General features: G+C 41.6%; 1 protein-coding gene across 6 annotated transcripts in view; it reads right to left on the bottom strand.

Moving 5' to 3' along the window:
• INPP1 (inositol polyphosphate-1-phosphatase) overlaps nucleotides 1–17086 on the bottom strand; it is a 79676-nt gene that overhangs the window by 18618 nt on the left and 43972 nt on the right. The window contains exon 2 of one of the 6 annotated variants that reach the window (XM_037009137.2): nucleotides 15792–15851. The exons of the other annotated variants lie outside the window; for them this stretch is intronic. The gene's annotated coding sequence lies outside the window, so the exon portion shown is untranslated. The remainder of the gene's footprint in view (nucleotides 1–15791; nucleotides 15852–17086) is intronic. 6 annotated transcript variants of the gene reach the window in all.

Below are 17086 nucleotides of genomic sequence, written 5' to 3'. Positions count from 1 at the left end.
AACAGCTCCTTCTCACCCCCGCTGTCCTATGAATTCCTTGTCGCGCCCAACGGTACTTATTTTGCTTGCTCCTTTGGCATAACGCCCTCCGTTAACCCGCGCTTATTAATATCTAACAATGAATATTGTGTTTTAGTCATGCTCATGCCCAAGATTTCCATACATCCCACCGAAGACCTCCTTCCATATTACTCGGGCTCTACTCGCACTAAGCGTGAGCCAGTAACCGCTATCACCTTATCTGTATTATTAGGATTAGGAGCAGCTGGGGCTGGAACAGGCATTGCCTCCATAATTACTTCTAAACAACAATATTATGCTCTTAGTCAGGCTATTGATAAAGACATACAAAATCTGCAAGAGGGTTTAGACAGCCTGAAAGAATCTGTTGTCTCTCTCTCTGAGGTAGTGCTCCAAAATCGCCGAGGGTTAGACCTCCTTTTCCTGAAAGAAGGAGGTCTCTGCGCTGCTCTTAAAGAAGAATGTTGCTTCTATAAAGACAAAACAGGGTTAGTGCAAGATAGCATTGATAAAGTTAAGAAAAACCTAGAAGCCAGGCAGAAACAAAGAGAAAAGGATGAGGCCTGGTATAAAAACTGGACCTCTGCCACCCCTTGGTTAACTACTCTGATCCCCACCATCCTTGGACCCTTGGCAGGATTCTTCCTTTTAGTGTCTCTTGGCCCTTGGGCCTTAAGAAAACTGACAGTTTTTATTCGAGAGCAAGTTGACCAGCTCGTCAAGCCAGCGGTTGCTGTTCATTATCACAGACTTACAGCCTGTGATGAAGAGTCTTACACCGAGCCAACCAATGCTCCCGGTCTCCGGTTTTCAACTTTACAAGCGCCTCAGCCATGGTACCATCGATTCTGGCACCGTACTTAATGTGGCCCATATGCTGGTCAGCCAGAGCCAGACATACCCCTAACTATGAGGGTATGGGCATCGAGATGAGTGCGAGACAAAGTACCGCAAGGGAGGGTTCTTCCTAGAACCTCTCTGGTCCTCCCTGAGAATACGCCTGGCTTGCATAGAGGTTGGTATCCATATGTACATAAAGCCTTGATATATTAAAGTCAATTTGGCTTTCAGCTCTGCCTCTCCTCCCTAAAAGATACCGAGAGCATTTGCAGGATGTTACCCTGCTGGAGGAGCCAGGCCTCTATTCCCTCACTCGATTAAGGCCCACCTTTCTAAAATAAATAGAAAGAGAGGAGATGTTGGGAGCCACACAAAGACAACAAGATGGCCACAGCTCATGAGGTTCCTGCTTCACTTCTTGGAGATTAGCTACGAGCCCGCGCGCGCCAACAAAGAAGCCCGCGCGCGCCAAGAGATACTCTTCTCCCCCTCCTTCCCCATTATCATATACCAATCAGAATGTAACTCGCTGCGCCACCCCTGCTATGCAGCCAATCCCCTGCCTACAAGTATCCTATGGCCCACTCTGCCCCTGAAACACTGGTGTATATCTACCCCCGTCTTACAATAAAATTTGAAGGCTTGATCAGAATACTGTCTTGCCTTCGCTCTTCTCTCGCCCCCATTTTCTTTCAGGTCGGATCCCCCTCGTCCCCACAAATAACTAAGTCCCGCTGGACGGGACACTTCAGGGTTACACAAGACCAAACGACAGGGCTCAGCATCAGTCTTACACGTAAAAAATCAGTCTAACACTTACAAATCTTATGCTTACAGAGCCCATGTTCTTTATTATCATAAGAAACACTTACTTTTGTTTTTCTTAATTCTCAATGCCGTGCTTTTCCACCCTGTGACTTATTTTATAGTTGGAAGTTCATATCTTTTAATCCTCTTCAACTGTTTTGCCTATCCTCCACCCTGCCCCCTCCCTTCTGGCAACCACCAGTTTGTTCTCTGTATTTATGGTCTGTTTCTGAACAGACTTCCCTTAATGGACTCTAGGGGGCTGAGGATTAGTAAGACAATGAAGATGTCAATGCAATGGACTTAATTGTGAATTATCATAGCTGGTTTGTCTTACAGAAGTTTGCCCCAAAATATGTTATTTTCTTAAGATTTGTGGGTCAACCACCATGAGAAAATACATCCAATTTCAGTAGCAATAAAAGGAAAGTGAACAAAAACAATGAGACATCCTCCTTCAGTATTAGCCTGTTTTTAAAGTTAATATTAATTCTGGCAGAAGGTATGGTGAAACAGGTGCTGATACTCTGCTAACAGGCATGCAAACTAGTGGGTTTCCAGAGGCTGACTTGAGAAAAATATATCAAGATCCCTAGAGATGTCACTACATTTTAGTCAGTAATTCCATCTTGTCTTAATTTGTGTTAAATCAGAGTTGAGTTAAAATATTTCTATACAATCAGAGAAGAATATGGAAATCTGTTAATAGTTACAATGTTAAGTGGCAAAAGGACCTGTGGCTACATGTGCACACATACATTCTATAAATACACACATAAGGAAAGACTGAAAGACTAGTAGGTGATATTTTAATGGCTGTTTAACAGATGTTTAATGGTAGTCATCACTGAATACTGAAATTGTGGGTGACTTTTATTATGCTTTTCTATAGTTTTCTAATATTCTACAATAAATATATATTGCTTTTATAATAATGATATTTAAAAAACCTTGGAACAATTAAGCATGAAGGACAAGAATTCCTCAATTCTTGTAGATAACTGTTCAAACAAAATTGTACTGTGGTAATAACACAAAAAGCTGTCAGGTGGTAAAGATGGTGTTAACTAAACAAAAATACTTGTCTACCTAAATACCTTTCCCCTGTAGAAGTGAATGTCATATTCAAAGATTCACTTTGGTTGACTTGAACCTAAACACTAACATTAATAAAGCTGAGGCACTTTGACTCAGAAATAATTCATGACAGCTGTAGGCTATAAATAATATTAAAAATAATATATACACAGATATGTAGACTACCCAACCATCAAGAATATGAATTCAATAACTGTAATTTTGATTTTTTAATAAATGTACTTAAGTTATTATAAATGAAAGGAAAAGAATCAACAAACCAACAGTGTCTGCAGGGAAAATGTTAATTTCCCATGGCCAGGATGCTCATCTGACCTTGATCTGCTTGTCTACTGTGCATGTGTAATGCTATCTCATGCTTACATAATACTTGGCCTACTGCGCAGGTGCATGCTTGCACATGTGTTGGCAATGAGCCATTATTGTTTGTGTTGCTATATGAGACCTCCACCCAGTGCTCCCTGCAGATTGCAGCCTTGCTGCATGCAGATGTAGCAGATGTAATCTAAGAGCTCAACCGGCTGCCTCATGATAAAAGCTGAGTATGAACCCTTTTCCCAAAACTCTGTTATCATTTTTCAGTCTCAACCCATCCAGAATGAACTTGCTGGGAGCTGAAGTCCTCCGGCACTACAGTGGCACAGTCAGCAAGATTTGCTGCAGACTGAAAAAACGGAACAAGCTGCCCTCATGGAAGGGGTGATTCAGTCAGGTGGGGGAATACTGCAAGATGCTCCACGGCTGGGGAGATACTCGGGTCTCCCCCAATGGTCATGTGGTCCAACGTGGTGATCCTTCTAAAGGTGTGGCCCCCTCCCCAGGACTGAGGGGAGGTGGAGGTGATGCCTAAGGCAGGGGTGGAGGCCCTCCACAAATTGGGAAATCCTCAGGGAAATGGAGTGCCCATGTGGTGGCAGGAAACACGGGTTGCCTATTTCTCACAGTGTTTAATAAAGGCTATAAATGAGAAGGGCGTGCTCCTGCAAGAAGCACAAGAAAAGGCAACACGAGAATGGGAGATGTGAGGTGCTGTGGAGAAGGCAAAAGATATGCTGGTGACTGAGATGGCAGCACTCTGCGTAGGGGCAAGAGAGCTGCCATCAGCCTCAGAAGGGCTGGAGGATACATCACAGGAGGATGAGAGGTGGAGCTGATGCCAGAAGCACCAACCCCTCCTCTACTGAAGTCTTGCCCAGTTGTAGTCAAGAAAATAAAGATGGAGTAACCATGGGTTCCTCTGGGAGAGGTGCAGCCCCCTCCCCAGGTCATGGAGCACTCCATGTTCTGCCCTTATACACAGGTAGAGTTGGTGGATTTGGGCTCCCTGTTTCAGCAGAACCCCTTGGAGTCTATATTAGCCTGGCTCCTGCACTGTTGCAAGGTAGGGGTGGCTGGTATCCTCCTGTCTAGATCACACATGGGAAAGCTGGCTTCCCTGACAACTCATCCCACCTTGTGACAGTGACTGCAGACTCTACGCCAGACCCCAGGTAACCATTCACTTCTTGGGTGGTTAAAGGCTGCCCTTCCCACAGCATGGCCCAATCAGGGTGACTTACCATCCTTCTCTGCTAGATAGGAGATGTATGCTGAGCTCCAACAGGTCTTATGGGAGTTGGGCATGAAAAAATGCCATTTATAACATAGGAAATCATGGCCTAACTGAGGAGCTATTTACTACATGGATAAGGGATATGGTGCTGCAAACAGCTCCCCATCTCTCTTTGGGCCCCTAGTGGCCATTCTTGCCCCTTAACAGGGCAGCCCATAAATGTGGTCACCTGCATTGTGGCATATTTGGGGGAAACTGAAGTGATGCTGGCACAGAAGGGAGTTGGTTCACTACTGAGAGGAAGGGCTTAAAGGGCCCTGGAAGGTCACAAGGACCAAGATGTGGGTTGATTTGATAAAGGCAGGAGCAGACAAAAGGAAGTCAAATACACTTTTACTGAAGCTGTGGCAACAACTGAATCAATTTTGGCTCCTGACTAAGGTGAGGACCAAGGAACAGAAGCAGAAGCCGGAGACAGAGTCACAAGTCTGGCCTGTGAGCCTGCAAGACTTCCTGCTGGAGAGTGAGCCGGCTTCGCCTGGACCCTCACAGAAACCCGACTGGGACGGTTTAACTGAGGGGAGGGTCAAGGGACCTGCCTTGAAGAACCAGGTAGGGACTGGAGGCCACTTGCAGAAATATCAATTCATTGGTGCCCAGTGAATGTACAATGTGTCCTGGCTCTGGTAGACACAGGAGCCAAATGCTCACTGGTTTACGGCAGCCCTGAGCAGTGTCCCAGGACCCCTGCTGTTATAGATGGAATCAGGGGTAAGGCTATCAGAGTAAAACAAGCCTGAACTCTGTTGAGAATAGGGTGTTTACCCCCAAAAGGGTATACTGTGTAAATCTCTCCCATCCCCAAATATATTTGGGAGACAGATATTCTGCAGGGCCTATGGTTACAGACCACTGGTGGGGAGTTCAGACTGAGGATACATGTGAGGGGACATGCTAAGCACCTGCCCGTAGCTAGGCCTGTGCTTCAGCGGGTGACTAATACCAAACAGTACAACCTGCCTGGTAGGCATAAAGAAATTGAAGAAACCTTTCAGCAACTGGAGAAGCTGGGTATTATAAAGCCCACCCATAGCCCTTTTAATTCCCCAGTGTGGCCAGTAAAAATGCCAGAAGGCTCCTGGCATATGACTGTGGATTACAGGGAATTAAATAAAGTCCAGGCTTTTACCTTTACAGCTGTAACACTATTGCAAGTGATTTTTGGTTGTTTAGGCTACTAGAGAGTGTTTATCCCACACTTGGCAGAATTCTGAAGCCATAATACTGTTTGGTATGAAGGGGTATTAGGTGGGACTGGAATGAAACATGTGCATCTATCTGCCTTTACTGCTGCAAAATGGGCAGTCAAGTCCATGCAGGCCTTGAGTGTGACAGACCCATTGAGGTCCTGCAAGTTGGATGTCCATATGACTGAAGATGGTTATAGCTGGAGCTTCTGGCACCAGCTTGAATGAAATCACCAACCTATTGGATTCTGGACACAACTCTGGAAAGGAGCAGAGGTATGGTACACCTTAACAGAGAAAAAACTGGCTTCCATGTACCATGTGTCACTGGCTACAGAGGCCATTTAAGGAACAGCCCCAAAAAGGTAATGGCCACCTGTTTCATTGTGGAGTGGGTATGAGATTGGATGCAAAAACTTCAGAGTGGCATGGCACAGATGCCTACACTGGCCATTTGGGGTGCATCCTACAGAAGCATAGTGCCCTCTCTACTATCCCCTTGAGTGGAGAACTAACACTTACTGGGGCCAGTGACATATACCAGTGAAAGGCAGGAAGAATCTGCTTTAGAGACACTAGTAGCAAAAAGCCCTTATCAGGAAGGAAGAATCCCTATATCTGAAGATGCATGGCACACAGATGGCTCCAGCCATGGACAGCCCCCAAAATGGAGAGCTATAGCTTTCCATCCTAAGACTGAGACAATATGGATGGAAGATTGTGAGGGGAAGAGCAGTCACTGGGCAGAATTGTGGGCAATGTGGCTTGTGATCAGCCAGGAGCCCTCCCCTATAGTTGTCTGACTGACAGATGGGCCGTCTATCAAGGCTTCACTCTGTGGCTACCAACATGGTAACATGCCAACTGGTTGGTTGGTCACTGACCAATTTTGGTGCAAGAGTTGTGGCAAGGCTTATGGGCCTCCAGTCAAACTAAAACACTTCCAGTATATCATGTGGTAGGACATTTGCTGCTGGCATCCCCAGGAAACGATGAAGCAGATGAATTAGCCCAGGTACATTGGTAGAAGGAAAGCCTGCCTCTGATGTGGCCCAATGGTTACATCAACATTTGTTGCATGTGTGGCAGAAGACAATGTGGGCCGTAGCCCATCAGCGGGGCCTACCTTTAACCTTTGAAGAAGTCAGCAGAGCCTGGCAGAAATGCACTATATCCTCTAAAAGGGACTTACAGTGATTCCTACAGCAACCTGGGACAATAGCTAAGGGGCTGATAACCCTCGTCAGGTGGCTGATAGACTATATCGGCCCATATGAGAAGAGTATCAATATAACATGACATGTGTGGACACAACTACTGGACTTTTGGTTGCTTTTCCTGCATGTTGCATGGGCCAGAAAATGACATAAAGAGGCCAAGAGCATCTCTTTGCGGCTTATAGCTGACTGCAGGTAATTGAAAGTGATCAAGAATTAAGGATAAAGTGGAAGTTTCATGTATCATACAATCCTGGGCAGGCATGAGAGAAAGTACAAATATATGTTAAAATCCAGCCTGAAATCAGATATTAATGGTCTACAGGGATGGTCAGTCTGCTTATGGGCAGTGCTACAGTATTTGAATGAGAAGCCCTGAAAGGGGGCATTCAGCCCTGTACACATGCTTGTGCACATTGCTGTCTCCCCTATAAAACTATAAATACAACTAAGGAGGAATTGTTGAAGCCAGGGATTTGGCCACCAGAATTATATCTTGCTGCCAGCACCAACCACAATAAACTCCAGAGACTGTTCAGTGGACATGATACTGGATGTTTTGACTATCAAACCAGTGATGGCTGGCCTTCCTGGCACCTTGGGAACAAGGCCTGGAGGCTGGCCTCTGGGATTCCTGGAGTAACAGCAGAGTGGCCCCCACAGATCACTGTAGTATACCCTAAATGGCCAGAAGGTAGGATCATCTTTCTGGGGAGTTTTGTTTTATTTTTATGGCCAGTGCATGCACCTCCAGCAGCACTATACATAGACCCCTCAGTAACCCCCACAGGGAGAGGGGTAAAAGTATCTAGTCCCAGACGGGACCCACCCCCTTCCTGCCACGGTCCTGTCACAGGACCATTCCCTTGCATGCATCCTAGCTGATGGACAAGATTTGCCTATGTTGGTGTCATTAAAACATGTCTTATTGCCCTTAAGGCTAGTCTTTTAATGTGCTCCAATGTCTTCATGGATTGGGCGTACACACTAGCAAAAACTGGCAACACGTCTGCTTGCTGGGTGTGCACAGAGCTCCTTATCAGTTCTGCTACTGGCTGCCTGTGGAAAGTGCTAGTCATGAACTCATCAGTGGAAAAGTTGAACACAGCTGGAATGACCACTTGGTGGCAATCAAACTCCTTAGGCTTGAGGACAACTATCTGTGTCCTAGTACATTATTGTAGCCTCTCTTGCTGTTGGAGAATCTTCTTACAATGTTCCAGCTTTCTCGCACAGGGACCACTGTGGAAGACTGAGGATGTGTAGGTTGTGAGGTGAGACTCTTGAAGGGATGGACTATAGGGAGAATGGAAGTTCCCATGGCCAGGATGCTCATCTGACCTTGAACTACATGCCCACTTTGCATGTGCAATGCTATCTCATGCTTATGTAATACTTGGCATACTGCAAAGGCCCGTGATTGCACACATGTTGGCAATAAGCCATTATTGTCTGTGTTGCTATAGACCTCTGCCCAGTGCCCTAGGTGGATTGTGGATTGTAGGCTTGCTGCATGAGGATGCACAGAGTATGGAATCTAAGAGCTGGACTGGTCACTGCAAGAATAAAGCTGAGTATGAATCCTTTTTCAATGCTCTGTTGTTACTTTTTGGTCTCACCAAATCCAAAGCGTACTTGCTGGGAACTGAAATCCTCTGGCCCTACAGTATCTAAACAGCTTTTTGTCTTAAAAGCAGCATGAAGATTTTAAGAAGTTCAATTTGAAAGGTTTCTTGATAAACAATATCAATATTGTCTATTTTCAACTTTTTTTAAAAGCAATTAATTTTTTCTTCCCTAAAAGAAACACCGTACTACTATACTTTCGGATAACCAAAGAAACTCTATGATGCCCTTAGCAGACTCATGTGAGCTATTTACACAAGCTCCAAGCTCCAAGAATCACCATAATCCTTTCCCTCACCAACTTAGGTGAGTTTCTTTACAGCTGTTCCAGGAATCTGGCATTTCTACCCTTTGAACCTGACCTTTACTTTCTCGGTAATGACCGTTCTCACCCCACTTGAGCATAGCAATTTTACCAGTGGGAAAGAAGTATCAGCTATAAGCTTCAGTCCTGTAATTACGAGATGTACAGATTTTAGGAATTCATCATAACACAATCAGGTTTTTCAGTTCCAAAGTTATCCTGGAGTTCAACCTTCATCATTCTTTATTCTGACTCTAGGAAACTGGTATTTTGCCAAGCTCCAGGTTGAACACCTGGTTTCAACTTGATACTAACCTTTCTCCAGCCATCCTATAAAACCCAGCACTATTGACCCTTCTCCAGGATCCCAGCTCTCTAAAATCTCTCACAGCTATCATCGACAAGCAAGATTTTCTAATTAATTTGCATAGCTAGCCTGCTACTTTCTGCTGAAATGGACCATTTTCTCCAAAGAAATGGAACTACCATTCTCTGTGCTTCTCTGTAAGCTGCTTCCTCTCTCTCTCTCTTTCTCTCTTTAACTCAGTTCACTCAGGCAGAACACAACCCTAAGGGGAGTGCTGGACAATTCATTTTCACCTTAAATCACTCAACTTCAGATAAACTGCCTGTGGAGAAGCTGAGAGCTACATCCAATACAGAATTTCTTCAGGCTTATCAATAGGTCTTATTAACACTTGTAGAAAGTATCTTTCTGACTATTTTTAAAAGCCAGTGTCACATTCATTATTGTCCTAAGTTGGTTTTATTTAAACATTTTAAAGAAATGAAGATTATTCTGGACTCATGATTAGTAAATGATGACATTTACCATAATTTAGCAGCCTTGAATATAGAAGTAATTTTTTTCATCAGTATTTCTTAATGGGTGTTCTGAGAACCACCTATATCGGAATTACCCAAGATGCCCACTAAAAAGATTCCTGGGCTCCATTCCAACTTAGCAAATCAGGGACAGGTCCCAGAAATCTGTATTTTTGTCAGCCTCCTGGATGGTGATTAACACAGGGATGATAGCTACTGCTCTTCGGGCTGCTTATCTTCTTTAACACTATGCTGGCAGTTTCAGGGGAGCTGGCACCTGGTAGCAGACATCTGGGCAGAACCATGTGGGTGCAGTAGTTCTGCTGTCAGTTATCCACATGCAGAGAGAGGCCCAAGATAAACTAATAGCAGCTAACATTTAATAGGTGCTTACTATGTGCCAGGTATCCTTCTAAGCACTGTACATATATCAACTCATTTTATTCTCGTGCAATCCTATAAAGAAGGTACTATTATCTCCATTTTATAGATAAACTGAGGCATAGGAGGTGAAGTAATCTGTCCAAAAATCAGCTAGGAAGAGGCTAGGACAAGATTCAAGCCCAGGCACACAACTCACCAGTACCCTAGCCAATAAAGTTTCTTTCATAAATTGTTGGTTGTTATCTAAGGAAAGAAAGGAGTAATTATTGCATAAATAGTCATAAGCACATTATTATTATAAGGTATATTATATAGCAAAAAGTAGAGAAACACACACCTAGCTGGTAGCTGTCACTAGTTTGACTATTAAAAAGTCACTATTTGACACTTCCCTCCTACTCTCAGAAACTACCTTTTCCTCAGCTGATCCTCAGTCTCAGTGTAAACCATCTCTTTGCTGGATAGTAGAAAGCTCATCCATCATGTTCTACTGATGTCTCATGTAACTGAATGTCTTGGCACCGGTGGTGGGCCTCAGCTCATGTTGAATATTTATTTCTTCTTGTATTAGTTAGCTAGGACTGACTTGTAGCTTAAACAACAGAAATTTATTTTCACACAGTTCTGGAGGCTAGAAGTCCAAGACCAAGGTATTGGCAGGTTCAGTTTCTCCTGAAGCCTCTCTCTGGCTTGCAGATGGCTGCCACCTTGCTTTGTCCTCACAGGGCCTGTCCTCTCTGTGTGAGCATCCCTGGTGTGTCTTCCTTATTTTATAAAGACACCGCTCAGATTGGATCAGGGCCCAACTATGTGACCCCACTGAACTTTAACTTGACCTTGACTCTTTGCAGGCCCTCTCTCCAGACAGTCACATTGAGGTGCTGGGGGGGTGAGGCGTTCAGCAAATTTTGAGGGAATAAAATTCAGCAGATGACCTCTCTCCTGAAAGAGAGATCTTGATAAACTCAGGAAATGCCAACACAATTTATTCCTTTGTCTTCTGTTTTCTGACTAAAGTAAAGATGGATTAGGGTTCTTGTTCCATTTATGTGATCAGTAAGTTTAATTCTGTGAGACAGTACTTTCCACTGGCAGCTATTCACTTTAACAGCCAGTCATTAATGATGCAGTGAACACTAAAAATAACCTTTACTTGAGACAACTCATGTCAAGTACATTTGAGCAGAACAGGTTTAAAGAAGTGATATTCCTCACCATCTCAAACCAAATGTATTATCTGTATGTTAACATAAGATTGTATCACAATGTCAGATAGAAATGGTCTCTTTAACTTTTCCTGGATTTTCATATTCAGGTGGGGAAATATTGAATAAATTGAAGTAGGTCAGTTAAAACAAACAAAAAGGCTCTTAAGACCCTTCCTGGAAGCCTGAATCTCTCTATAAAGACAAAACTCAGTTTTAATTCCTGACCATTCTATCATCTCATCGGAAAACCAGAGATTCAATAATCATTTCTGAATAATATATACATACTTCAGATGGGATAAACAATACAGGTGCAAAGATGCAGGCTTTGTAATCAGACCTGTGTTCAAAACCTGACTGCCATTTGCTAGCTGTGTGGGATCAGGTAATTGACTAACCCTCTCTGAACCTCTCTCATCTGTAACATGAAAGTAATACTTCCCTTGCAGGGACACTATGAAGATCTAATGAGTTATTTCTGGAAATGCCTTATATACAGTAGATAAAAAATGACAGCTATGACTATTAAATACAACTTTACAGAAACCACAGTCACATGTCCTTACTTGAGAAAATAAGAGGTGAGTAATTTTATATGGGTCCCTAAGATCTTTCCTGAAAATTTACTAGTCCATTAAATCCAAAAGGCTGGGAACTGCTTGTAATTCTCTGAGTGACCCAGAATAAAGTTCCTTTATGTAGGCCAGAGCTGATTGCTCCAGTTTCTGGGTGTCTGAGTGAAAACTGGCTTCTAGAAACTGCAAGACTACTCTGGCCTAATGGTAGACCATCTAGGGATGGATTGGGAAGGTCACTATTCTGTCAAGGAGACATTTTGTCAGGATATTTTGTGGGGATTCTAGGGCCATAGGTATCTGGTCTTATGTGAAAAGTCTGGTTGTATCAGGAGCTGGCCCTGCCCTGTTCAGTGACAGAAATGTGACAACACAGATAAGGGCTCTCAACAAAACAGAACTGCTGTCTAATGAACAGGCAAGTAGGTCAAAGCATTTCCACTGACAATTCATTTCTTCGTGCAGATAATCAACCTCACTACTTCTACAGAGCCCACATTTTTGCCCATTATATAATGACACTGCATTGATATCTTGAATTCAGTCTTTCATTCATCCTCTGAGGATTGGCTCTTTGAAATGACCATATGGCAGCCCTACCCAACAGCTATGTTGGGGGAAAAGGCTGGATTTCCACAAAATACCTGGGTGTTTTACAAGGTGTTTGTGGTGACCTCTGTAAAGGGGGTGCAGCTAAGAGTCTCCCTAGGTGGGCACAGCTGAGGGCCAAAGCTCTGTGTAGCTCACAATGTTGCTGCAGGGGAAACCTTGTTCCCATTCCTCTTCCTGCTCCTTAGAGGGGCTTTAGGGAATAGTTTAAAGAATGGGCCTGCCCTGGCAGAAAGGATGGAGAACATGTGGGCCACACAGAGTACGTTGGGGACGGAATTTGCTCAACTGTAGCAACCAGCAATGGCTAAATTGCAACTTGCTAGCAGTAGCCTCCCCTTCTATTCTATGAAATTCCCCTCTGCCCACCTGGTTACCTAGCCCAGGGGGAAACTGTACCACATGCATTACTAGGGATTTAAAAATACTTTTAGCTCATTGGAAATGGAATTGTCCTTCCAGGGTATTTGCTTTGTTCAGTTGTCAGATATTTGACTGCTGAACATTTCTCAGAATTCATTAAGTAGTACAGTGTGGGGCTGTACTTAAAGACTGAAAACTTCAAGTTTTGTTGAGGATGTGGAGCAATGAGACTCTTGTATACTGTTAGTATAAAAGGAAATTGGCACAACTATGTTGGAAAATTGTCATTTTTTCAATATAAGCATAACCCATAATCCAGAAATTTCCCTTGTAGATACATATACCCCAAAGAAATTCATGCACATATGCATTAGAAGACATGCAGAAAAATAGCTATGAGGTGTACTTCAGAAAAGAGGATATTCAAATGGCCAACAAACATATGGGAAGACAGTCTACCTGATTAGTACTTAAGAAAATGCAACTTAAAATCACAACAGGATACCATTGCATATCCAATTTCAGCTATTGCATTCAGCTATGAGCAGCATAATTTAGAAATGACCCAAATAGCCATCCATAACAAAACGGAATAAATTGTGGCATATTCACATAAGAAAATACTATACCCCAGTAAGAATGAGTGAATTATTGCTATAGGCAACAACGTGGCTGCATCTCACAAAAACATACTGTTGAGTGAAAGAAGAGACAAAAGGCATAAGCTGTGCAATTTATTTGATGTTTGAAAATAGACAAAACCAGCCTGTGATGGTGTTATAAGTCACAGTGGTGGTGGTGGCGGCTACCCTTGGAGAAGAAGGAGTGGTTACTGATGGGGGCCTATAAAGGGAGCTTTTAGGCCCTGGGAATGTTCTGGATCTGAGCAAGGGTTACATGACTGAGGTGACTGTGTAAATTCATCAAGCTATACACTTAGGACTTGCATACTTTTCTGTATGTATTTCTAATTCGAAAAAAGTTTTTTCAAAGAGGTGAGGTGTGTATGTGTGTGTATGTAGACAGGCAGTCAGTTTACCAGTTGGCCTCTTCAGGAGCCACTCCTGACCCTCCTCATCTGTGGCACCTGGGCCATGGGCGAATGGAGGCAGCCAAATCTCTGCCCCAGCTCTCCAACACACTGTACACTGGTTTGCTTATCTGTCTGGCAGGAGATGATTTAAATGTGTGTGGTTTCTTATGACCCTTAGCAGATACTTCAATAAATATTGGCTGATGAATTTCCTCTTTGCTTTGTAAGTACAGAATTCATGCTTGTTATACTGTTCATTGTACTTGAATTTTTGTCAGCATTATCCAGATGCCATTAAGCACAGAAGCCCATATTCATCTATTTATAAAGAAATCTATGTGTATTCTGTGTTCATTTACAAAAACACACCAAAGCTATATCTGGATGACCAGCAACTGGACTACATTTTTTGAGTGCCCAATCAGAATCTGAAATTATGCTCTGCCATGTAAACAAGATTAATTTAGTTGTTAAATGACCAAAAATAGTAAGCTTACTATTTTTTAATGGTTTTGTTAAAAAAGACATTAAGTATGGCATATGTAAATTCATCTATTCAACCTTAACATTTCTCCATCCCTCCTTCCTGACCTACAAATAGTGTTGAAATACATGCCATTCTAACCTAATCAGTCTACCTCAACCTGGCTCTCATTAAGGCTGCTCATGGACCACTTAGCCCATATTTTTGCTCACTGATTCTGCTCCAAGCAGTAGACCACAAAGACGGCCTCAGTTCCCATTCTGGTAGCTTGTACATGAGAGCTTGTGCTAAAGCAGTGTTTTATAAATTAGTAAGATCAAGAATTAATTGGAAACTTGTTAGAAATACAGATTTTTGGACTTTTCCCCTGGAGATACTGATTGAGTAGATCTAGGTTGAAGACAAGGAACATCGCTCAGCTGATTTTTATCTGACAGTTTAAGGAAGCAGCAGTTGCAACAGCAAAGTCTCATTGGGTTACTTAGGAGCAGAAGAGGGTCTCTTATAGCTCCGTTGGAATGATAGCCTCAGTCGGGTAAGGGCCAACTTACTTGCCTTTTCGGTAACAAAAATTAAATGCTAGAAAAAATCATAAATTGATGTACATAATAAGTACTCCACATTAAGCATAATACTTGTGCAAAGTATGCATTTCAGAGACTTCTCAGAACTCATCTGAAACTATGAAAAAGTATTCCATTTAGAAATACTTTTAAACTTGATAGTGACCCTTTTTTGCCCTCTTTTTCATAGAACATTTTCACTAAATAGAAACTCTATTCATTTAGTTTTCTATGTGCTATGTTCCAACTATATGCTTAAAACTTCTGTATGCTGACACATGTTTTTAGAACAACCATAGTGTCACAAATGAAACCTAAAATCACATTGAATATAAAAAATTGAAGCAGATTCGGTGTAACTATCTTAACTGTAGGAAAGAATAAATATTTCTAATCATACAAATGTAGTGTGTACTTCAAGGCAGAAGGAAAAGACACAAGACGTATGGCTTCTAGAAAGAATCTTTTCCAGTGGATTCTTTATAGCTTTGATCATTATTAATCAGAATCTAGAGTCTTGTTAATTCTCAAATCCATTTAGAACATTTCCTTTTGAATGTAGCTTCAGTCATTTTATCTTTCCTTCTGAACTTCTACAACACTTACTTTGGCCATCAACCTGTCTAACACTTGCCTTTTATTGTCCATAGGGGTCGAGTGTGTGTCTGGTAGAAAGAGCCTTTGTTCGCGTCACAGGAGGGCTGGTTCTTAGGCTCTGGTTTGCCTTTAACCAACCAAGTATGAAAACTTGCCATGACGTAAGCTCTCAGGGACTTATTTTCCTCATTTTTGTAACATAAAAAAGGAAAAGAAAGGCGGGACAAAGAGATTTGAAAGGATTATGTCTGTGGTCTATTCCAGTTCAAAATTTCCTTGTTTTTTATATCTGCTTTCCTTATAAAAAAGGTTGGGGAATATTACTCAGCATTAAAAAGGAATGAGATTCTGTACATGATACAACCTGAAGCTTGGAAACATTATGCTAAGTGAAATAAGTCAGACTCCAAAGAACAAGTATTTTATGATTCCACTTACATGAAGTACCCAGAGTAGAAAAACTCATACAGAGAGCAAGTAGAATTGTGGTTACCAGGGCTGAGGAGAGAGGGGAATAGGTCCATTAGTGTTCCTTTAAAGACAAATGTAATTACATTCAATATTCTTTATTATTCTAATCAACATTTGTAAATATCTTTGAAAAAGAAACATTTGCCTCTACAAAATGCAGGTAGAATAAGATCTATGCTGCCATGTAAAATGATATATACTATATGCATCTATACATTATATATCACACATATATACATAAATATATAATCTCTGACCTTTGCTCTCTTACTGTAGTATTTTATTATAATGCCTTTAAAGGAACACAATAGTTCCATTAGTGTTTAATGGGTTCAGAGTTTTAGTTTCAAATGACAAGAAGTTCTGGAGATGAATAGTGGTGATAGTTGCATAACAATGAAAATGTATTTAATATCAGTGAATTGTACACTTGAAAATGGCTAATATGGTATATTTTATATAATTTTATTGTAATTGTTTAAAGAGTAAAAACCAAAAGCACAGGTTCAAAAAATTTTTAAAGCTTTTCATATTTATCATCTACCTAAAAAGAGTGTAATAAATATTTGTTGATTGAATGAAAAAAAAAGGTTGGGGAAGGGGCATGAAAATTGGATTGAAAGATGGACCCCAGGCTATTTATCTTGAAACAGATTTTGCACAACAATCACACTGGTTTTTAATACTTAGATTGTATGTTTATACTGTATACAGTGGTTTGGATGTGAGCAGGGCATTTTGAGGAGGGCCTAGGCCCCCACCCACACCAGCCCCTGGGGCTCCAATGTTCTCTAAGAAGCTGTAAGCTCCCTCAGACCTTTTTTTTACATCTCTTCAGGACCTAGGGTGGGAGTTTCTGTAAATTAACTGACTGATTTTCTTTCCATTAGAGATAAACATATTTCTTAAAGGATTTTTTTGCATCAAAATTAATCTGTAAGGGATTATTCATTATGCAAATTTTAGGATTGTAACTATTAAGAAGTGTGATTCAGAGGATTTCTTTGGAGAGTTTTTAAAAAGATGGTTATTATTTATTTCTACAATGGTAAATTACATGATCTAAACTATGTTCTCTGAATATTGGAGTAAGAAAGCAAAGGTCTTAAATTATATATTTATATATGTGTATGTATATATGTATGATACATAATGTATAGAAGTATACATAGTAGTATAGTTTTTATTCTACTTCCATTTTTTAGAGACAAATTTTTTTTAGAAGATATTTAGAAATGTTGAATACTGAATAATGAATGTAA

The sequence above is a fragment of the Manis javanica genome, chromosome 12, assembly GCF_040802235.1.
Source record: "Manis javanica isolate MJ-LG chromosome 12, MJ_LKY, whole genome shotgun sequence".
NCBI lineage: Eukaryota > Metazoa > Chordata > Mammalia > Pholidota > Manidae > Manis > Manis javanica.
The sequence above is the reverse complement of the archived record's forward strand: the minus strand, read 5'-3'. Positions and strand labels throughout refer to the sequence as shown.